Here is a 23,980-nt window from a genome sequence, read left to right as displayed (position 1 = left end):
GGATCGGATGTGCTTGTTTCTTTGTTCTAACACAGTACTTTATGGTAATTATCTTTTTGTGCCTTTAAATCGCTTAGGTAAGTACCATGCAAAGTTATATTTTCTCCCTGGGTTCTAATGATTTTTTGCTTTCTTAATATTGCTTTTCTGGTTTCTTTAGTTTGCTGAATCATTGCCTATGCCTCTGGGAGACATGTAGTTATTTCCCAAAGGATTCACCCCCGATGAGAAGTGATTGCCTACATATTAGCAGCTTAGGTGTTTCTGCTCTTGGCTTCTTTCTTGATAAATCACAGTTGTTGCAGAGCAAGTGTGCAGCTAAGCTCAGGAATAGCAGATTTCATGGTGGATGAGCCCAAAGGAATTGGTAACATGTTCTTCTCTGGCTTTTCTCTTTAGACCTTGTTTCAGATGTCAGAGGGTATTGGTGATAAAACCATTCTGCCATCTGCCCTTTTGAGCTGAGGGGTTTCTTGTTGTACCAGGCTTCTGTCTCATACTCTTGACTACTTTTGAAGCTCCTGCCACCAGGTGTATTATATATTTCAGAGACACAGGTGCAGGGGGTTTTATAAAGACCAACTAGAAACATGTCTAAGAGAGTGTGTAGGTTTCCAAAAGAAGTAAATTACTGGAGATGTCCTCACCTGGACAGTCTGAAGAAAATCAGGGTGATGGATCTGAGATCACTTGGGTTAATTAAGGTCATATTCCATAAAGTGGCTGCATTTTACTTCCTGGGCGATGAAGATTGGGAAAGCTCTTTGGAAACAGTTTGAAACACCATTATGCATCATTAATTAGAGCTGACAAAAGTGGCAATCAGTCAGAAAGAGAAAAGGCCTAGAACAGTGCTTCAACATTGAAAGCAGGTTATAATAAGGCAGAGGAGGGTCCCAGGCAAGTGTAAAAACAGCTACAGCTGCAGGGTCTGGAAGAGTCCATAGTACCTCATTCATCTCATCCAGGGTTGTGATTGTCGGGTAGAAGCTTCTGGTTAGTACAGGATCCAGTGCTGTTTCTCCAACCTGCCAGGCCTTATAGGCTCTGAAAGTAAGGTATATGGCAAGAGACAGGCAGATGTGGACAGCTTTTAGGTAAAGGAAACACTGCAAATATTGGCAAAAGCTTTTGGCTCTCACACCAAGTGATTTAAAAGTCTATTAAATGTTACAGGGACAGAATCTCATACTGTTTATATAGCACGTCTGTCCTTTAAAAAATGAATAGGCTTGTTTCTTGTAAACCAGTTGTCCCAAGGTAACGTTGAGGATTTTTCAGCTTAGGTTCTTTATGATATAGGTGCCATCACTCATTTTGATGCACTGTATTTTGTGGTACTTTTTAGTTTGCCTTTTATTTCATATAAAAAAAATCTCACCCATATTTTAAGTAGAATAAATATATCATCTACCTTTTTTTTTTTTGCCAGTAGCATTAAGACCAATCTAATCCCCTTTGATAAAGGAGATGAATATCCACAGTTTCTGTTTTGGGGGATATGAATAACCTACCTGTCCTTCTTACTTTAACTACATTATTCATAGACCCTAAACTATGAGACCAGTTTCCCTTCTTCATGCAAGCAAAATTCCACTGAAATAATTGGGAGTTTCATGTAACTCTGGCTGAAGTTAATAGTTTTCTTCTGCTGCTATCCCTTACACTGCCCATTGCTATGTGGCGGATATTTTTATGTAAGCTTATTTTTCTCTGTTTCCCTTTCATTTACCCATCCAAAATAATATTACAAGTTCATAAGGAAAGGTAACCTTTTGCTTTAATCTCCTCTGCTCCCAAAGGATAGAACCAATCTCCTTCTCCAGCAGGTTCTTGTTGAATTTTCTTAGTATAGCTGTTGTCACCTACAACTGTTGTATGTGATGTCATAATCAGCTGGCATTTGTCTTTTTCTTTCTCTAGACTATGAACTCCTTTTTTGAGGGGGTGAATATCTTATTATTCCTCACAGTGGCCTAAGCTGTACCAAACACATGGTAGGACCCTAGAAATATTGAATTGTATCTTCCTTTGAGGGGAGTTATGGGACATAATTATGGAATATGGAAAGCATGTGCTGCTAGCAAATTTCATTTTCTCAAGTTACTTTGACAGCAATATGAGATCATTGGAAGAAGCTAGTTTGAAATGGAGGAACATGACAGAAAAGAGTATACTTCCATTTCCGAGAAATTTCCTTCCTTACCAATAGGGTGCCAATTCAGTGAAGATGATTTTTGCACAGAATAGCACAACTTGCCTGAAAAATTTTTGCATATAGGAAATAATAGCAAAGTGATTTTTGTTCATGCCATGTACTAGATATTTTCAAAGGTACTTTCTATCCATTACCTCTTTTAATCCTTACAATAACTCTATGAAAAAGATTGTATATTCCTGTGTATGTGAGAATATAGAGAGAGGTTATTACCCAAGACCATGTTAGAAATAGCACAACAGACCCATGATTGAGCCTGTTTCTGACCCCGATCACATCCTCCCATCTATATGACGAAAAACACAATTTTAAAACTTATTAGCAATCCAGTCTGTAAATTCCAGGCTTCTGTTTTACCTGACTTAACTTTCTGCCCATTTCCTTCAATATCCATTATCCAGTATATATTAGCATAGTGAGTCACTGAATCCTATTTAGTGGCAGAGAGCAATAGGCAATAGGCTAAGGTTGGTTAGCATCAGGAACTTGACCGCAGGAAGCAGAGACCTAGACTAAGAGATGGGGCTTTAGGAGTCAGACAGCAATCCCCAAGTTAACTCTCACAAGGCAAGACTTGAGTTTTGGAGGAACTTGGGTGCAGATTAAAGCTAGGGCTGCAGCTAGATTGAGTTGATGTTGGCTGATGAGGGCCAAGGGTGGTGCCAGAGGCTGCTGCTGGGTCATCTGTTGATGATCACAGTGCCTCGAATGTAAGGAATCAGAAGGACAGGACACATGGTGTCCCAGGCAGACATGTAGTCAGGATCACAGCGGTCAGTTTCGGTCCTGCTCCTTATCATGTTATAGTTTGATCACTGGTACTTCAGTTAGGTCAGTCATGGTGGGAGGCGGTAGGGAGATGGGGGTTGTGCCGGGAAGGGTGTGTTTCCTCTCTCTGTGTGATCAGGCTAGCGGGTAGATATTTGAAAAAAAATATTGATCAGTGTTTTAACTTTTTTACCCAGGGGGGAAAACAACCCTATTGTTTTTATAATATAGAGTATGGAAACTAAAGCTCCACGGGTTCTTTTTGGCGAGTGGTAGGGAATACAGTGATTCACTCCAAGGAAGTGAATCAGAATCTCCTGGGGAAGGTGAGCTAATTTTGTTTATTCAAAGTGGGCACTGGTGGCTTGGCTCTTAACTGGAATTTTTTTTGACAACTCCTGACAGGCATTTACTTCCTTGGTTAGATGCAGGAAAGGAGGGTTTGCTCTCAGAATGAACCCCTGGCAGGTGTCCTCCACTAATTGGATTAGTGATTCAGTCTTTGAATATAGATGGATCTCCAAATTATGTTGCATGCATGACATTTTAAAAAGATGACATGCTGAGCCAAACCAGCTGTGAAGACCTGGCCTTCCATGCCTAGAAGACTCTAAGACAGATGCACCTTTAACCAAAAAGGACTTGGTTAGATAGACTGAGGAGGGAACTATTTATTTTTTAAAGTTTTATTTGTTTTTTAGTAATCTCTACACCCAGCATGGGGCTCAAACTCACAATCCCGAGATCAAGAGTTGCATGTTCTTCCAGCTGAGCCAGCCGGGCGCCCTGAGGAGGGAACTATTTAAAAAAATCTTTTTGCAGATGCTCTCTCCATATATCATCATCATGTCTCCCAAGAAGGGTGACTCTTAAAGTTAGAGTGGAAAGAGGATGGACACCATTAAGACCTAAGAAGGATTCGTTCTTAAACCAGCAGCCAAGACTGAGTTCAGACATTGCCTGATGAGGGCCAAGAATGAACCTGCAACAGGGTCAACCTGTTGATGGAGTCACAGTGCCTCAAATGTATGGAATTAGGAGGACATATAATGAGACAGGCATGGAAATAAAATTAGTTAACTATTTTATTAAAGTCAAAGTAATTTTGGAGTGTGATGTAGACAAATGGTTTACATTTATAGGCAAAGTAAAGGGAATAAATTTTAAACTGTGTTTAAACAACAGACATAAGAGTTTTAAAGTAACCAACTATAAGCTACTTAATCTATAAGGAATTACAGAATGTTAGCACACTGAAGCTTCTCAGTGCATTAACTTTTGTTGCCCAGTTGAATTATTTTGTACATACTTTGAATAAAGCTTATATCATCATCTATGTTTAATTGAAGAATATCTTGACCCAAAGTAAAAAATTAAACAGTATTGTTTGAAACTATTTGTATTAATTGGCATTTTTCAGTACTGTGCACCCCAAAAGAAACTACAGACCTAATTTGAATGCTGAAACAGATATGATCTATAATGCTCAGTTTGAAATTTGGGGATAAATCTAGTAACCTCATTATTCTCATTAATCAACTTTAGAGTGAGCAAATTTGATAGAAAAATTAGATTTAATAAAATAATTTTAATATTTAAAAACCTCTTGTCCTCTGCATTGAGGGCTTCTTAAGATTTTGTTTGAAAATGGTTACTCTACTTTAAAAACATTTTCACAACAAATGTTTAGACACACACCAAAGAACGCTACTTAATGCTGCTTATTATGATACAGAAATGTAGTTTTCACAATTATTTACAACTTTTCCAAATTTAAGAACGTGGCCTTCTTTGTATTCAATATATTTTGAATGATTAAAAAATTATTTGTGAACACGTATGAAGTTTTACTGTCTTGACATTAGATTCTTTTGTGGCTCAACTTTCTTAGTAAAAACGTCTTTCATTAGTGTGTCAGGCCCGGCAAGCTTATTCGTGAATCTGACAAGTTCAAGTATGGAGGGAGATTACTTTATCTGTGATTTTCAGGTAGAGGCAAACAGAACAGAGGATCCCTTTTGTGTATTCAATGAAAACATCACTCCAGGATGTCCTACTTTAGGCACAGCCAGAGGGTGGCCTATTTTCATCCCAAGTGCTTTGAATGGGGCTTCTCTTTGACCGGGGCCATCCTGTAAACCATCCTCCTTGGCCTTCTTCCCTGTTATAAAGGAAGTGCTCTTCCTGTCCTTATCAGTGTTGGGGTTACAATTTCAAGGGGGGCTCTGAAGCCAGGAGACACATGAGAGATCCTAAGAGGCTGGTTTGGCATTAATAGGAACTGAAGGAAAGAGCCTGAGGGCATTCTGTGGGTAGGAAAAGAGAAGGAAAAAAGTGTCATTCTAGATTGTGCTTCTACTCGCTTTCCGTGGATTGTGCTTTTTCTCCCCCTCTCATTTTGCAGCATATAGAAAACAGAACATTTTAGTGTCAGAGAGGACCGAGAATGAGGTTATCAAGAGATACAGTCCTTGAGAGATTTCTACTCTGAATCAACATGACAGTTCAGTAGTTAGAATTCCAACTGCTATTATGATTTTGTAGATGGAACAAAAATACAGAAGAAGCATCCAGTTTCTTGTGAATTTAAATCCACACTTTCAAAATAGAAGGGAAGAGAGTGGTGGAGGAGAAAAATGGCTTTAAAAAGACCGAGTTTGCATATTAGAAAGAAAACATGCCACAGCTGTTTGGTTCATTGTTAGATGTAAATAGTTAGAAACCCATAAACCGGTCATGTTCGGTCTGGCTATAAATTTATATTTCATTTGTTTTCAGTGTCTGGTTACCAGTAGTAACCAGATAACCAGATTCTTATAAATCCCTGCTAATGGGACTATCCCAGGTAACTGCTAATATTTAGGCATAAAATTTCAGAAATTGTAACTACTTCAGAAACAAGAACAATCTGGGAAATTCCCGCTTAACTATATTTTCATTTTCTGTTTCCTTTTGGTTGGGTCTAGTGTAGTAAAAGGTCCATCCTCCGTCAGAATAAAGGGGAAAACAAGGGAAAATGTGAAGGGGGAGTTCAACTTTCTCAGACATTTATTTGCCGTTTGTTCTTGATGTCTTCTAGATCCTATCCAAATCCCAAGGCCTTTTACTCTTCGTCTTTGCGGTCTCTAAGACACGGGGAATTTGGTAGCAGCACTCAGAGAGAACTGGAGATAGATTTTAATTTCCTTTGAGAACAGAACATCATGAGAACAATTTAAATGGCTGGAAAATGTATTCAAGTTAAAGAGGGAACTCTTAACTTGAAGGAGCTGGAATGGATTATGGAAGTGGGTCAGAGGATTTTATTCTCCAGAAAGTTTCTGCAGTGTGCTGGGGTGGGGGTGGGGGCGGGACAGGAGCACCTGTCACGCGTCAGCATCCTGCCAGGCATATGTATGTTCAAGCTCCACCACCGCTGCGTAGCTTCCATGTTGCTAATGAACTTGATGTAGGAGTAGACACACCCCGAGGTTGAGCACTTTACCCAGGTTTTCACAGCTAGCAAATGCTGGAGCCAAGATTGAAATTCAAATCCTTGAGGTTCTAAAAGTGCTCCACGGTGCCTCTTCCCCCAAAGATCATATTCATAAGTTTCGTTTTCTTTGAGGCCAACGACAAAATTGACTTGCCGAGTTTCTTCTGTCCCCTGCTGCTGTGTGCCACGGAACAGAGCTCTCATTGACGTCGTCCACACATCCCCAGGCGCCACGGAATGTGTCCAGGATGGTTTGTGTCCAGGGATATGTGATGGCATCCTTTCCCTGAGGCTGTGAACATGTGAATTTCTTGAATTCATTCAGCTATGTTAAGCTTTCCAGTAGCCCTATAAGAAACATCCTTTCCCAACAAAACCTGTAAAAGGACAAGTTAAATGAAAAGAGGTATCCAAATTCTGTGGGCAACCTATATATAATTTAGATCAAAAGTATGATCTTTGAGAACTTCACTTAAAAAAATAAAACCTCGTATAATTAAATTGAGTTTGAATTTCTAGGTATCTTCATAAAATTCAAAAAAGAAGAACTTACGATCAGAAAATTCACTTTGTGAATTATATTTGGCATTTATCACTCTTTGGTGGTCTTAGGCAGACTCATTACAAGGGCTCTCCATCCTTTTAAGACTTTCAAGACATGGCAGGCAGAATGAATACTCCCTAAGGTCCCACTTCATTTCTCTGGCTATAGAGTATCAAGAACACTAAAAGAGTATAATGGGTGATTTTTCTAGTGATGGTTGTTTTTGCTGCTTTTGTTTCTTTTCTTTTTTTTTTTTTTAAGATTTTATGTATTTATTTGACAGAGAGAAACACAGCGAGAGAGGGGACACAAGCAGGCGGAGTGGGAGAGAGAGAAGCAGGCTTCCCGCGGAGCAGGGAGCCCGATGCGGGGCTTGATCCCAGGACCCTGGGATCATGACCTGAACCGAAGGCAGATACTTAATGACTGAGCCACCCAGGCACCCCTGCTTTTGTTTCTTTTGCCATTGCTTTATTCTTTTGGAGTGGCTTTGCCATTCCTGCATTCCTGTCTGCAAGCGTTAGGTTGCCCTTCTTGCTAGCACTTCTATCAAAATGTCCGTGTCTATAGGAGAGTCTGGTCCACAATGAGAGGAAATTCTGGGCTGCCTGATGTTATTTTCGATGTACACCAGAGACCTCGTTGGAAGAACAAGATCACTGTGGCTCTTTTCTTTTCTCTTTTTTTTTTAAAGATTTTATTTATTTGAGAGCGTGCACAAGCTGGGGGGGTGAAGGAGGGGGGAGAGGGAGAAGCAGACCCCCGCGGAGCAGGGAGCCCGATGCAGGACTCGATCCCAGGGCCCTGGGATCATGACCTGAGACGAAGGCAGATGCTTAACCAACTGAGCCACCCAGGCGCCCCTCACCGTGGCTCTTGAGGTGAGCAGCCATTCTTGTATGCTGCCAGACCTTCATCCCAAAGGAACACCACTGGTTGCCGTGAAGAAACCACATAGGAGAGCCGGTGGGGCTGCAGCCGTGGTGGTTACACAGAGATCGATAAGGGCACATTTCTGGCAACGTGATTGGCAGGGAAACAGTTCCTTGAAGTTTGTCCCTGGAAAAAGGTGACTAAAAGTGTTCCAGAGATTGATCCATCCACTCTGCGGGTTTGTGCTCTGCTCTGCTAGGGGATGGATGTCACCTTTCTTACCCCACACTTCGCAAGATTTCAAGTTTAAAGATAACACGTTCAGTGAATTTGCGGGACGTGTTATGCTGTTTTTGTTTTCCTCCCTAGAAGACAATGTACTTGAGCAGAGTTTATGGAGCGAGACAGAGAGGGTGCTTGACACCTGTGTTTTTCCATGTGACCTTGCCACTGGGCCTCCAGTGTGTGTTCAGTGTCCTAGAAGATGGTAGAAACCCTTGGGATAGACTTGTCAAATCCTTCAGTGGTGGCAGAAATCACTCCGTTCCTTAAGGGACTTCTGTCTCTCAGGCAAGGCTCCACACAGCAGCGGAGTGTGAGTCATGAGAGCAAACAGCACAGAGCCAGCTGCCCTCGGCGCTGCCCCAGGGCCCGAGGATACCATAAGGCCAGCTAGATGGCCCAGGTCTGGGTGCTTGGAAACAGTCGTGGGTGCAGGCAATCGGGGCCGGAAGGAAAAGACAGGAACGAGAGCATGATTCCGTATTCTGGGCAGAAGGTGAAGTTTACCGCTTGCTTCTCCCTCTCCCCTCGTGCAGCTTTTGTACTTTTCCTGGACCCCCATGTGTTCTTTACAAGGTGGGGCCTTGTGAAATAACAGATGGAGCACTAGACCAGCGGCCGAGATACTTAGGTCGCAGTTCCAGCCTCACCAAGTTCTCGACCAGTGGTTTTGAACACATAACCTCACCTCTCTGCAGCCTTAATTTAACACTCATCTCCTTTTAGAGGTTTTAGGAGTCTCCGAGGGCTACCGTAACAAATTACCACAGAGTGGGTGGCTTAAACAACACAAATTTATTCTCTCTCAGTTCTGGAGGCACGACGTTGGAAATCATGGCGTTGGCAAGGTTGGCTCCTTGTGCCGGCTCCTAGGTGGTTGTTGGCGATCCTCGGCCTGCCTTGGATGGTTGTCCCATCATTCCGATCTCTGTCCCCGTCTTTACGTGGTCTTTCCCTCTGTGTGTCTCCGTATGTCTCCTTTTCTGTCCCTTAGAAGGATGCTATTCACTGGATGCAGAGCCCACCCTAATCCAGGGTGGTCTCATCTCAGGATCCTTACCTTAATTACATTTGCAAAGAGCCTTATTCCCGGGAAGGTCCCATTCCAAAGGTCCGAGTGGACATACCTTGTTTTGTATTCAACCCACTACCGGGGTGGCAGTATCTGCTTTCCCTGCTGCACAGGTGCGTGTTAGGGAGCCGTGAGATAACCTACATGTGAGTGTTTTGTGAGAGGGCAAGGGCTGTGTTTTATTCTTGTCACCGTCCAGCTCAGAGGCCTTTGTGAACGCCCCCCCATTTGTGGAAGCCGCTCTCCTCTTCTTTTATGCTGTTTCCATTATGATCTGATCCTGAGCTGTATCTAGAGATTTGTTTCCTATCACAATCCCTACAGCATCTTACACTCTGGCCCCAGAAGATTACTTATTTTTTGTTTTTTGTTTTTTTTTGTTTTTTTAAAGATTTTATTTATTTATTTGACAGAGAGAGACACAGTGAGAGAGGGAACACAAGCAGGGGGAGTGGGAGAGGGAGAAGCAGGCTTCCCGCCAAGCAGGGAGCTCGATGCGGGGCTCGATCCCAGGACCCTGAGATCATGACCTGAGCCGAAGGCAGACACTTAATGACTGAGCCACCCAGGCGCCCCAAAGATTACTTATTTTTTGAATCCTCATGCACCACACCCTCTTAATTTCCCCCGCTTTTCCTGCCCCCTCACTTTGCACTCACTTTTCTCTCCTACTTATCTTCCACGACTGGGCTGATAGCCCACTTCCTTGGCTAACTGTTCTTCCCCTAAGTTGAAATTCCTCCAGGAATGTACTGAAGCTAGCTCACACTGCCAAGAGAGCCGAATGCTGAGGGTTAAATATTCAGTAATGCTCTGGCAGCTTGAATTTAGCCATGGTGGGAGTGTTTCCATCATGGAAATTGGCAAGTGCCTCAAAGGAGAGCATTTTCTTTCTCTTTCCTAGCACACCACTGCGTCTTCCCCTTCTCTGCACCTCTGTAGCACATTGTTTTTGCCTCTCTTTTAGCATCATAAACATTATCTATCTATTCTTAATTATTGAAATAGCCATGAGCTTGGTAGATCTTGAGTTCTTTGACACCGAAGAAATAGGCTGTATTCTTAGAGTTGTCTTATATCTCACAGCACACGTGCTATGGACTGGTGTTTCCCAGGGTGAACGTGTTGAAGCCTTAACCCCCAATGTGACTATATCTGGAGGAGACAGGGCCTATAACGAGGTCGTTAAGGTTCAATATCATCCTAAGGGTGGGGTCCTGATCCAACAATATTAGTGTCCTTATGAGAAGAGACACTAGAAAGTGAGTTTGTTCTTTCTCTCTGTTCTACGAGCACACATTGAGAAGGCAGCCATCCACAGGCCAGGGAGAGAGCTCTCACCAGAACCCTAGTTGGCTGACACCTTGATCTCGGACTTTTCTGCCTTCAGAACTTTGAGAAATAGAAGTCTGTCATTTGAGCCCCTCAGTCTGTGGGATGTTGTTAAAGCAGATGAGCAGACTAATACAGCACCTAGTACATAGATGATGCTCAGCAAACATTTGTTAAATTGAGTTAGATAAAGGAACAAAAAGAGTAAGGACAACCAATGTTTATTGAGCCCTCGCTCCGTGCCAGGAACTCTGTAAAGCAAGTACTATTATTAGACCCATTTTATAGATGGTAACTGAGGCTTAGAAAAGTGAGTAGTTTGCCCAAAATCTGATTGTATAGCCTAATTCTTAAACACTATATTACATGTTTTTTTTTTTTTTTAAGATTTTATTTATTTATTTGACAGAGAGAGACACAGAGAGAGAGGGAACACAAGCAAGGGGAGTGGGAGAGGGAGAAGCAGGCTTCCCGCTGAGCAGGGAGCCCGATGCGGGGCTCGATCCCAGGACCCCGGGATCATGACCTGAGCTGAAGGCAGACGCTTAACCAACTGAGCCCCCCAGGCGCCCCTACATGTTTTCTTGAGTCAGATGAATTTCCTACCCCAGACCTATGCCATCCAGGGGCAGCCACTAGCTGTGTGTGGCTATTGAACAGTTGAGAATGTGGCTGGTCTGAATTTTGAAGTACAAAACACCAGGTTTCAAAGACTTAGTATGGAAAAAGTGAATGTTAACTATTGAAATGTTTAAAATAGTAATATTTCAGGGGCGCCTGGGTGGCTCAGTTGTTAAGCGTCTGCCTTCGGCTCAGGTCATGGTCCCAGGGTCCTGGGATCGAGCCCCGCATCGGGCTCCCTGCTCAGCAGGAAGCCTGCTTCTCCCTCTCCCACTCCCCCTGCTTGTGTTCCTGCTCTCGCTGTGTCTCTCGCTGTCAAATAAATAAATAAAATCTTAAAAAAAAAAAAATAGTAATATTTCAGAGTAAGGTATATGGGGTCAAGTCAAATAATTTTTACCTCTTTAATATGGCTGCTAGGAAATTTTAACAACACACGTGGCGTCACTATATTTCTGTAGAAATAGACACAGCTGTTTCCCGGGACCTGGGAACAGTAGCTGCTGAGTTGCTATACAGCGTTTGTGTACCCAGAGGTCTCTGTCTGTGTAGGGCCAGACCCGATCATTCAGACACTATTCCACATGCCTTTAACTTCCTCCGGAATTTGCTTTCGGTCATTGCCCTGACCCTCTGAGACGAGCATTTGCCAGGGATAAAGGGATAGAGGCCAGTGCCCTAGTCACACTGGCATCCAGGGAGTCAGGGAACAAGGTTGGAGCCGTTGGCCAAAGTATTATCTCCAAATAATCTGTGAATATCGGTTACAATAAATCTTATGTCTGCTCAGTTGGAGGGAAGCCTCAGCTCAAAAGAAGATATTTCAAAGGAATTAGTAATCGATTCCTCTCTTCCTTTAGAGGGCAGGAAACTGCTTCCAGTAAACACAGAATAAGCCATGCTAGAATCCCACAGCTCTCCCCAACTAGCAGGTTGAGGTCATGGGGATGGGCAGTCACCTCCAAACAGAGGAGCAGAGAAAAGAGACAAAGCAGGTAGCTAGGACTTAGCTGTTCTTCCCCCACCAGGTTATCGCAGGAGGCAAATAGGAAGGAAGGAAGTTGTATGATTTGTGTAAATAGGTCAAATCCTTTGGAAAAGAGAAAATGAAACACCAGTAGGTGTCAGTCAGAGGAATCCACCGGCCTCCTCGCGTTTCTGTTTCTCTGCCAGGGGAGTTCTCACACGCTCTGAGTCAGAGGAAAGAGAAGATGTTGGAGCCCTAATTTTCCTGCCTTTCTAACGAAGAAATAAATTCCAAAAATGTTATGATGACATGTTATGTTTCTCCAGAGTGCTGTAGTTTCATGTAATTATTTTGGATTTTCTGTGGTGATCTAAGCTTCTCTGTGAAGCCCCGGAAGCGTCGTGAATCTCACTGATGTTGCAGGCACGGAGCCTGGCTATTTGTGCCCAAGCTGCGGCGAGCTTGATGCGGTCTCTGACGAGCGGTTGCAGAATGCTGCAGGAGGCCCTTCCCTCCTGTCTTCTCCAGATTCCCCCGGTGCACGGAACGGGTCCTGTCTACACTCCTCTGTTGGGAATGCGCGGGGCTTTGTGGAGGGTGGCAGGGAGGGTCTCCCCTGGCAGGGCGAGGACCCACCTGCTCCTTCGTTCACGGAGCCCCGTGTGAATTTCAGGGGTCACGGTCTCCATATCGGTTAATACCATTCCTCTAAGGAGAACAAAACCGTAACAGCTTCAGAGATGGTAAAGATTTTTAAAGTCATCTCGTCGCTCCCTAATTTTTAAAGTGAACCAGCCGGCGCGGTTAAGTCCTCAAGCAGGGTCACGTCCATAGGCCTTGGTGCTGCTAGCCTAGCCCCCTCCCCACCGTGCCAGCAAGTCCTCATTGCAGCCACAGGAATAAACTAGGATGGCGGGATCCTACTTTTAAATCAAGGTCAGAAATAAGTGATTGCCCCTTTTTGGCATAAGATGCAAAAATGCGTGCATGATGTATTTGGCCCAGGGAGCATCTTGTCTCACCGTGATTTTGGAATTCCCAGCTGCATCGGTTTTGTGGGTTTCCTGGGCAGAGCTCATTTGTTTCTATTCGTGCAGATGACGGGAACTGAGCTCCTGCTCCTCCTGGAGCGGCACAGGCTCTTCTCCTGTTTGTTAAACAGGAAAAAAAAAGGGAACTTGAGTATCCTTCAAAAAAGTATGAAGTTTCCTCAGGGAGAATTAGCTTCTCCAGCAGCGGTAGGAACGCTTCTATTTTTGCCTTTCCTGCACTGGCACCGTCCCCTCCCCCCACCCTCACGCTGGGACTTCATCTCTGCTCTCCCTCTGTCCTGATCCCCCTGGGTCACAGGCGGGGACGTTTTTAGAATGCTTTAAAGTAAAACGCCTCATTTTCTTCCTGGTCTCTTCTACCTGGGGGAAGCCCTCTAGGCTTTGAACACACACCTCTCCCTTTTCCCTCTAGGAGGAAGCAGGGCTCACGGCCACCCGTGATGCGTGATGCAGCTGGGTGGCATTTTGGCAGCGCGGTGGGCCCTGGGACAGTGCCCGGGCTCACACTCCCCTGGCATTTCCTGTACTTGTGGAATTTGTTGCCTGTCACCTTTGCTAACCCGTGTGGGTTTGTATTTTAAGCAGACTTCCTGCTTCCGCAGCACTTCTCACATACAAGATCCACAGTAACCCGAGGATCAAACAGAATGACTAAATGGCTAAGTACGTTCATCTTAAGTGGCACTTTACCTCCAGACACCTCTTGGGTGCCATCTTACGACTTTTTTCAGAGGCGTTGTCATTAGTTAGGGTAGTTTTGAGCAAGGCTTCATCTGTCTTAATTAAAATAAAAGTACCTTACTGTAGCCTAGTCTCGTTCCCATAGACAAGCCCCCAAATTACCCTTTGAAGTTGAAGATGCTTTTAAAACAACCTTGCCATTGCTATTTGAAAAAGCAGTATCAAACTTGATAGCCTGCACATGTTACCTTGGCTGGATAGAAGAGCTCCAAAGAACAAACGAGAGAGATAAAGGAGAATAAAATATTTTGTTTTGATAAAGCTCTGTCACCAAATGTCATTCCAAACCCAAAGAAGTCCCCCCAAATTCTCTAAACCTTGAATTCATCTACAAACCGGGAACTCCTATTAATTCGTGCTAATCGTAGGAGTGAAGAGATGGAGAGGATAGAGGAGCGCACGGAGCATATCAGGTGCTACCCAGAATTAATACTAATTGATTCCAACTCAAGCTGCTTAAGCTTTGGAGATGAAGGAGTTCCTGGGGGCATAATGGAGCACACTGTGAGATGCAATTTTCTCAAATTCAGTTGGCCCTGGATGGATGCATTCCATTCTGATGGTTGAGATATTTGCTTCCTGGGAGTGTTTTCCTTCACTGCAGGCAAGAAAAATTGCTCCTTAAAATATACCTCTTCATGGTTGAGAAATACAAAACCCTCCATGGTTTAAAATTCCAAATGGCTAGCTGTTGTCAAAAGTACCAAGACATGAAAGCATCCAGGCACCGGTCTTGCTGTGCTTCAAGTTGGGTATTTATAGCAGGTCCTCATTGCCCCCGCCTTCCCTTCCTCCTCGTTCCTCTGAACAAACAGGTTGTAATTTCAAGAGCAGCACTAATAGAGAAAAATGTTGATGATAAATGTCCGTGTTTGCCTCGGGCAGTTAGAAAACACATTAGCTTTCTGGATTTGTGTTCCCCCCACTTCCAGTGTCTGTATTTTTGTCACTGATGAATCTACTGCTGACAAGACTGGTAAACAAGATGTAACTAACCTTGAATCAGCCCCTTAGAAATTTCCCTGATAACCTGGTGGGCCACAAGGCTTGAGAACTATGGCGCATTATTTAGGTTACTGTTCTGATTGGAAGTTACCCAGAAATTCTTGTTTGAGGCTCTTATTGCAGTAACTTATGAAATTGTGTTTGATGATGTGTGAAACCTGCTATTTGATAGTGAGACTTGTAAAAGCAGGAATGGTGGTTACATCTGAATTTCAGTTCTCATTTTGCAATAAGGTGGAGGGGACAGACTGCTGAATTTTCTTTAAATCTGTGATTTCAGCTGAATTATTAATTTAGTTATTGTAATCCTAGTTTGTGCCAAGCACCAAATGTTATCTTTTTCCTAAACACAGAACTTCAAATGAATTTTTTCTTATAATCTGGACCATTGTATTTTATTTCAAAATTAAGATCAAGTTTATTAAAGAGTAAAACTAGCTCTCAAAACAGATTTTCTCTTACTTTACTCTCACTTTCAAGCTATATCATTGTGATGCTCACAGGAGGGATTCATTTTCAAAACAGTGTAAATGCTAGAAGACCTTATATATGATGAGATTTAATTTATCAACACTGTGTTGGGTTCAGTTGATGTAACTACAAAATTGCAACCAAATCAACACAGAAAATTAGAAGGTCCTCCAGATACCACATGACCTTTATGACAGATTCACATTTCAAAACTTAAATATATGTTAAACACATTAAAGAAAAAATAATGTTTTTCTTAGCAACTTAAAAACTTATTTAAAATGAAAAAAAGAACCACTGCGCCCTCTGGTGACAAATCATAAATTAGCAGTCAAATGCCATTTGGTTAATATTCCAAACCCCTTGGGAGGAAAGCCCTGTGTTTCAGCGGAAACATGAGTTATGACTAAAATCAGTAGATTGAAATGTGAAAAAAAAAAAAAAAGCGTGAGGGGCAAACCTGGGTGGCTCAGTCAGTTGGATGGGATGGAGCCCCACATCGGGCTCCTTGCTGGGCGGGGAGCCTGCTTCTCCCCTGCCTCCTATTCCCCCTGCTTGTGCTTGCTCTCTCCCCCCGCCCCGTGTCAAATAAATAAATTAAAAAAAAAAAAACTTAAAAAAAAAGGGTAAATAGGACACGCTTTGTGTTTTTAAGTGTTAATAGTCCAGTCCATCTCTCCTTTTATTTAGTTTATACCTTCTTTTTTGTTTTTTGGGTTTTTTAAGAAGTATTAGATCATGTGAAGGGGCTCAAATGTACAAGCTTGCAGATTGATTTTGGAGTTATTTCACCATTTTCAACTTCAGTAATACTCCATTTTGCTCTTTAGTTAGGATTATGTATTTTAGTTCTGGTATTGTAATCACTGGCTAGAATTTCAGTACTAGGGGTGCACAGTAAATGGATATAAGGTAAAAGTAGAAAAAAAATACTACCAAAAGAAAATGAACACTTATAATCCCACTACTCAGAAGTATTAGTGTTAATATTTGACATAGAGATGTATCTTTTATCATTTTTTTAATGAAAAATACTGCCATTCTCATGCCAAATGTCAGCTCAGCAGCAGCATTGGGGTGGCTCCCCGGTGGACTGAAGGTGAGTTCAAGGGCTTAAGATGTGTTGGTAAAATGTTGGGTTGAGCTTATTCTGATGTATGTGCAGCTGAGATGAATGTGGGCCCCAAGTAAACAAAATCTGCCACCTTGCAGGACACCCATCAGGGAGTCAGTAACTGTTTGCTGAATGAAGGAGGTAGACTCACTATTAAATCAGAATTTTGTAGATTAGAGCTTTTGTTATATACTAACCCAAGATGGACATCTCTTTTCCGATCCCCCAATGTCTGTCGGGATCACACTTGGGGCACTCTCCTTGAAATTTCAAAGGCTTTTCTTTCTAACGTTGGGGATGCTGAAATGAAGGAGTTTAGCTTGGAAGTGGGCATTGAACGATGTGATTGGGCAATTTTGGAAATTTGTGGTTTGTTATTTTTGAAAGGCTTGTGCACAATCTCTTTTTTCACTTTCATCATTGTCTCAGGGTCCTAGTGAGGAATCAGAGGCAGGGCAGAAAAAAGCTAAGCATTTCATCTAGGCCATCAGACAGCAAGGATCCATCCTCACCCTGCTTCCTCCCCTAGTCCAACGCGCACACGCACATGAAAAATGCTTGAGTCTAACCTGCCTCCTTTGTTTCCCCACCTCTATGCCTTTCCTCCTGTTGCACACTAGGGGGGAGTGTTGCGAATAGCAAAAGAACACAGAAAGGAATGTATAATGGAGATTTTATTGTACTTAAAAAATATTTTATTTCCTTATGTTAGATATAACCATTTTCTAAACCTGAGTAAGTTGTTTAAGTACTAAACAGATTTTTATAGGAATTCTGCTCACGTAATTGCTGTCGTATGTGTAAGGGACCTACATATAGCATTTCTGAAAGAAAAATGCTAAATTTAGGAAGTAGAGATTCAGCTGTAGAAACATCACTTATTAGCAAAAGATACAGAGGAAAAAAAAATCTTTTGGTAACATGAGTTGGAGATTTCACTGTGTATTAATTCATGATACCTTAATAAAACTCATGCTTTGACTTAGAAAGATTTTTTAAGTATATTCGGATTACAATCCTGGATTTTAAGTTCTCAAGAAGTTATTTGTTTTCAGCTATTTGTAGCAATTTTTCTGATCTCTGTAATATCAGGCATGGGATAATATTTTGATTAACGATTATAAAAATAGTAATGCTTATTGAAAAGCAAATTCAAACAATGTAAGAGGAATCATATTATAAAGAGAGTAGAAATTGTCCACAATCCCTTTTGCTACCCAGACATGACTACTATGAATGTTTTGGTGAATATCTTTCTAAATGTTTTCCTGTCTTCTGCTGCTTCCCCATCTCTCTTCCCCACCCTCCTGCCTACAAGCAATAAACCCTAAATCCACATTACCAGCTCAAATATGTCTCCTGAGTGCCATGCGAATGTCCCACGCGCTCCTCAAACTCAATACTATTTTAAAACCAGTTTATAGAGAACGACTTCTAATTTTTTCATGTACACAGTCTCTAATATTAGTTCCAATTGTTGAGGCAATCTGCCAGACTCCTACAATGTATGTCCTACATTCATTGAGGCTACTGGAATAAATTCAGGTTCCTTTTTGCCACATAGTCTCTCAAGCACTGGGACCTCTCCGATCAAATCCCCAGGGAGCAAGATGAAATGCAAATTCCTGTTCTCCGCTTTTGGAGAGCCGGAGTCAGTGGATATTTGGGTGAGCAGCTTAGGAATCTGCATTGGTTCCAGCCCACCGCCACCACAAGTAATTTGGTACAGCTGGTCCCGAGCTCCAAGTTGGTGAAACTCCACACAAAGTCAAGGACAAGCAGGTGAATGTCGATGAAATTGTTACTCTCTTTGTCTTCCTCCCACTCACCCTGAATTTTGTTTTGTTTCTATTTTGTTTTCTGGCATACATTGTTGGAGCCCCCAAGCTTGTGAATACCCACCTGCTGGCAGCTTGAGTCGTCTTTGAATCGTGGAAGGTTCCTGGGGGCACTCAGCAGGGAAGGGCGTACGGAAATGTGTGTACAGATTGAAAAACTCCGTGTGTGGAATGTGTTAATTAACTGAATTTTTTTCAGCGAGGTGAAATTTGCTACAATTTGTTTAGGTTTTCACACAGTTTATTCAGCTGCTGGAAGGAGGGATGTCCAGCTAAGGTGGGAATTTAGGACAAAATTGAAGTATAATCATGAAGTGTCAGAGCTGTGAGAACTTCAGAGATCATTGGAACCAATGTTCTTATTTCATGGAAAAGGGAACTAAAGCCCAGAGACTGTAGTATCCAGTCCAAGCCACTCAGCAAGTTATGGTCAGAGTCAGATCTAGAACTGAAATCTTCACTCCAGAGTACCACCTCTGTTTAGTGTGTGTTCTTATCCCAGATTAGATGGCACCCCGAGGCTTATAGGGGTTAACATTTAACCCCCAGGGTACCTGGTTTCAGGGTTTCACAACTCCAACTCTAAGTTCTCAGACCAGCTCTATTATGTATGTGTGTGTGTGTTTTTTAAGGGGAGTTTGGAACAACAAATTGTAGCACATTGAATCCTATTTACTAGAGCGTCACATCCCACTCAGTGGCTAAGATCTAAAAGTCAAGGCATATCAAAATAAACCTTGAAAAGCACTTAGGTAACGTATCATCTCTCAGTTTCAACAATACCGATTTCCCCTCCAGCTTTGGAATAGATCTTTGTTTCTTCCATGGAATTAGTTGGTTTGTGTTTGAGAATGATGTTATAAGAAATAAAATACTATTTCTGGGCGCCTGGGTGGCTCAGATGGTTAAGCGTCTGCCTTCGGCTCAGGTCATGATCCCAGGGTCCTGGGATCGAGTTCCGCATCGGGCTCCCTGCTCTTTGGGAGCCTGCTTCTCCCTCTGCCTCTCTCTTTCTCTCTCTCTCTGTCTCTCATGAATAAATAAATAAAATCTTTAAAAAGAAATAAAATACTATTTCTAACACTAGAATCACAGGGGTTCCCACATCCTCAAGATCCTGAGGCTTTCTGAGGGCATGATAGACTCTGCTCACTTGATTTGGGGGGACTTGGGAAACATGCTCGTTCTGTGGCATGGCCAAAGGAATTTTCCTCGCTTTTATATTTGTGTCTCTCTCACTCACGCCCAGCAGCAAGGGACCAAGTCATTTGCTCTTGAGGGGAATGACAAGCGAAGTGTTATCAGGGAAAGATCCCACAGCTCTGCTACAGTTTTCCTCATGGTGAATTATAGAGAGCACATGGTTATTCTTTACCAGTTCCTTCCCTGAGTAGTTACTGCTGGCTGCTCAAGACTGTGGAGGTGTGGTTCTAGGGACTTATTTGGTCGTCTTCTCTTAAAATGTACTCCCCCTGCCCCCCCCCGCCCCCCCCACCGATCACCGTGAGGTCATTAATGGCTGCAGATGGCTCCTGCATTCACGTTTGCCATCTTCCTCCCCCTACCTTGCATTTTAGACTAGGCTTTTTATTGCTTTAATGGAAGAAATAGAGCACCAGATGCTGGAACGTCAGGAACTAGGGTAGGTCCTTAAAGGGATACAGTCGAGGAGGAGGAAGTTGGGAGAATAAATTGCAGTAGGAGCCTCATATCTTGTCATGGATGGCAGAGTTGGGACCCCATTTTTTCAGAGAGTAGAGTTCGGGTTTTTTTTTTTTTTTCTCCATGTCTGCCCATCCCAACCTCACCCCTGCCTCACCCTCTCAGCTCACAGGTGCATGTATGTAACTTTGGAGGAGAAAAACCTGGTATATCAAAAGTTATTTTTCATTAGATACGATGATAAAGCACTAGTTAATATGGGAAATCGAGTGGAGAAGTCCATGCAGTAACCACACATAGGGTTCATTGTGAATTTCTGGAGAAGATGTTTCTGTCTCCTTTCAGCTTTGGTAGACAACTCAGGTTTTCCATCTTGAAAAAGTAGGAAATAGTGCTTTGTTATTTAATAATTGTCAGAAATGTTATAGAAGCACAGAATCTTGGAGTTCGTAAGACCTTCAGAGCTAACTCGCGACAGTGTGATGAAATGGAAAGATACGCATTCTGGGGGCAAACTTCAAATCAAATCTGACTTGCTGTGTAGTCCCAGATAAGATACACAATCCTTTTAAGTCTGTTTCTTCATCTGACAGAGCAGTCAGGATGAAGACATCTAACGAGTAAGCTTGTTGTGAGTACTTGTTCTGGGTCAAGAGATAAATACATTCACATTTCTGCCCTCCTGCCTTTATTATACCTTCTCTAGGAATTCTTTCCACCATGTTCTGCTTATTTCCAGAAGCAAGGAACTCATTAATTCTTTGGACAGCATTTGCTATTTTGGGAGCTTGCGTGTGTTCATTCATTCTTGTATTCAGTCATAGTTGTTGAGCCCCTCCTTGAGCCGGGCACTGCTCTTTATATCAAATTCAGAGTCAATATCCCTATAAATTCTGCACTGGGACCCCCTCTTCCCATCCCGGCGATAATGCAAGTTTCCCACATGTGAGCCCTTTGGCCGGGTAAGGACAATCCTTATGTCTTCCGTGCCTCTTTTCTTCTAAGAAGTGTCTTCTGTGGTCTCTAGCCTCCTCACTGTCCTATCTACCCAGCATCTGGTTACATTTCCATTTTTTATTTTCCTTAAAATATGGCACCCAGGAATCCTACCCCACCTGCTGTTTGGCTCATGCAAGTAAGGCTTTTACTTCCGCTAATTAGGACTATCTGCCCGGCATGATGCATTTGAAGACTGCATTTGCTTTCAGCTGCTTTTAGGTGGTAATTGTGAATTGTTGATGCCCAAACAAATGTCTCAATGTGCTGGGGAGTCAGTTGTAGCTCTGGGAAACAGACGGTCACTCTGTTAGAAGGAGCAGTGTTCCAGGTGCAGGGAAGGAACAGCATGTGCTAAGGAAGGAGCCTCTGAGAATACGGTTGTGATGAGGACTGGTGCGCTCTGACCCCAGTCTACGTCGGACTGGATACAGACTCGGTACCGTGATACAGATTCTCTGCAATACTGTGTTTATGTCTATTGTTGTTCTAAGTCCAAGACAATATTTGTGGACTGAGATGGGTTATATTGATATGACACCAAAAACACAAGTAACCAAAGTAAAACTAGATAGATTGGACTTATCAAAATTAACTTTGTGCCTCAAGAGACACCATCAAGAATGTGAAAATACAGTCCACAGAGGGGGAAACAGGTTTGCAAATCAGTTGACAAAGAGCCAATCGGATATATTCACAAAGCTGCGCAGTCACCACCGTCATCCAGTTCCAGAACACTCCGTCACTCCAAAGAAACGTGCCATGCCTACTGGCAGCAGTTGCTCCTATTTCTCCCCCTACCAGCCCTTGTCAATCACTGATCTACTTTCTGTCTCAGGATTGACCTATCCTGGACATTTGCTGTAAAGGGAACCAGGTAATATTTGTCCTTCTGTGTCTGGCTTCTTTCGCTGAGCATAATGTTCTGAGGTACATCCACGCTGTAGCATGTCTCAGCATTCTGTTCCTTTCGAGGGCCGAATAATATTCCATTATATGGACAAACTATGTTCTGGTTCTCTGCTTACCAGTTGATGGATTGTTCCTACTTTTTGGCTTTCATGACTAATGCTGCTGTAAACATTTGTGGACAACTTTTCATGTGGAAATAGGTTTTTAATTCTCTTGGGAATATATGTAGGCATGGCATTGCTGGGTCAAATGCTAACTGTCCCAGTTTTTGAGGAACTGCAAAACTGCTTTCCAGAATGGCTGTACCATTTTACATTTCCACTATGTGTGCAATGTGTGAGGGCTCCAGTTTCTCCGTATCCTTCCCAACACTTGTTTTGTTGTATATCTGTTTGATTATAGCTAGCCCAGTGGGTGCAAAGGGGTATCTCATTGTGGCTTTGATTATTTTCCCTCATAGCTAATGATGTGGACCCTCTTTCACATGCTTGTTGGCTATTTGAATACATTCTTTGGAGAGCTGTCTATTTAGATCCTTTGCTCTTTTTTAATTGGGTTATTTATCTTTTTATTATTGAATTATAAGGATTTTTTCCACATATTTTAGAATTTTTTTTTTTTTTTAAAGATTTTATTTATTTATTTGACAGAGAGAGACACAGCGAGAGAGGGAACACAAGCAGGGGGAGTGGAAGAGGGAGAAGCAGGCTTCCCGCAGAGCATGGAGCCCGATGCGGGGCTCGATCCCAGGACCCTGGGATCATGACCTGAGCTGAAGGCAGACGCTTAACGGTCTGAGCCACCCAGGTGCCCCCCCCACATATTTTAGAATTTTTAATGGAGGAAGATTTTTGAGAAAGGCAAAGAGTTTTGGTGATTAGAGCTCATCTAGAGAAAAGATCTTACAAGGAAAGGTGATGTACTTGAAATAAGAGCAATGAATAGGGAGACACAACTACACTTATTTCTCAAAGCACCAATTATGTATTTTTTATAGATGGATCATTATTTCCGATGTAAAACATCATTTATATCAAACCAGCAGGAAAATAAAATTTATTTACAAACTCTTAAAGGTAAACATTCCAACAACCAACACACAAAAAAATTCAACCCATAATCCTCTAATGTCTTGTAATACCAGAAAACACTATATATTTTTAAAAACCTTGAGCAAAGTATTATGATCTTTTGTGAAAAGCCCCTTGTTTCTTGTGCTATTTCAGTTATCACTTGTATAAAAATAATCATAGTTCTCAGGATTGAGGTTGGACCATGGGAATAGGTGAGTGTTCGGGTGACCTCTGACCTCAGCCTCCTTTCAGATACGGTGTAACACTAGTTCATTGCCTCCTGCACTCCCTCAGCTACTTCTTACATCTGTACAGAGCTTTACATAAATTCTGATTTGGAAAAACAGTGCACATGTTGAAAAGGAACCCAAGTTCACATGAAGCTGAATTTTTTTTACATTAATCAAAAACGGAACATCAGTTTTCCCTTATTCAGAGTGTTCAGTGAAAAATTCCAAAGTGCAAAGTCATTGCAGATACGTACATTATGAAACCATTGATTTGAGCTTCTGTGAAAATGCATGTACTGTACTAAATAATGCAAAGTCGAGTATTCTGGGGCGGGTGGTGCTAGCGTTCTTATCAAGTTATGCTTTTTTTTTTTTTTTGTCTGAGTGTCTTCTCTGAATCTTCCACGAGGTGGCAGTGCAGGGAAGCCATATACTGTTAGAAAGTCCATTTGGACTGAATATTCTGGTACATAAATTGGCCCTGCTGAAGAATTTAAGGCTTCCTACCTACAAAAGACTGTTTTCTGAACTAGGAGTTAATGTTACACCGGATTACATTTTTAAAATAAAACACAAGATGGAAGGTGAATCACATTACAGATTTCTTTTGGCTTTATTTTGTTCTTGTTTTAGCCCACAAATATTCATTCACACAGTGAGTTCATGTACATTATTCAACATGTGATTTGATTTACAGGCCACATGCCAATAACTCCATTGTACAATAAATAGAC

General features: G+C 42.3%; 1 protein-coding gene across 1 annotated transcript in view; it reads left to right on the top strand.

Moving 5' to 3' along the window:
* The window catches only part of ANK3 (ankyrin 3), a 511,278-nt gene that overhangs the window by 104,879 nt on the left and 382,419 nt on the right, over positions 1-23,980 (top strand). The window lies entirely within an intron of this gene.

Source organism: Phoca vitulina, unplaced genomic scaffold (genome assembly GCF_004348235.1).
Source record: "Phoca vitulina isolate PV1807 unplaced genomic scaffold, GSC_HSeal_1.0 scaffold29, whole genome shotgun sequence".
NCBI lineage: Eukaryota > Metazoa > Chordata > Mammalia > Carnivora > Phocidae > Phoca > Phoca vitulina.
This window is presented reverse-complemented; position numbering and strand designations above follow the sequence as displayed.